The sequence below is a fragment of the Chrysochloris asiatica genome, unplaced genomic scaffold (genome assembly GCF_000296735.1).
Source record: "Chrysochloris asiatica unplaced genomic scaffold, ChrAsi1.0 scaffold00021, whole genome shotgun sequence".
In the NCBI taxonomy this organism is placed as follows: Eukaryota; Metazoa; Chordata; class Mammalia; order Afrosoricida; family Chrysochloridae; genus Chrysochloris; species Chrysochloris asiatica.
The window spans coordinates 16,723,958-16,724,207 of NW_006408539.1; positions in this window are offsets into that span (position 1 = coordinate 16,723,958).

Sequence of the window (250 nt, forward strand, 5' to 3'; positions counted from 1 at the left end):
TGGAAAAGAACGTGTACTTTGCTTGGGTAGAGTGTTCTGTATATGTCTAAGAGGTCAAGTTGATTGATTGTGGCATTTCGATCTTCTCAGTCTTTTTTGAGTTTGTTCTAGTTGTTCTGACCTTCATCAAAAGTGGTAAGTTGAAGACTCTTACTACTATTGTGGAACTATCTATTTCTCTCTTCAATGCTGTTAAGAGTTTATTTCATATACTTTGGAACCCTGTCATTGGGAGTGTATATTTTCCACA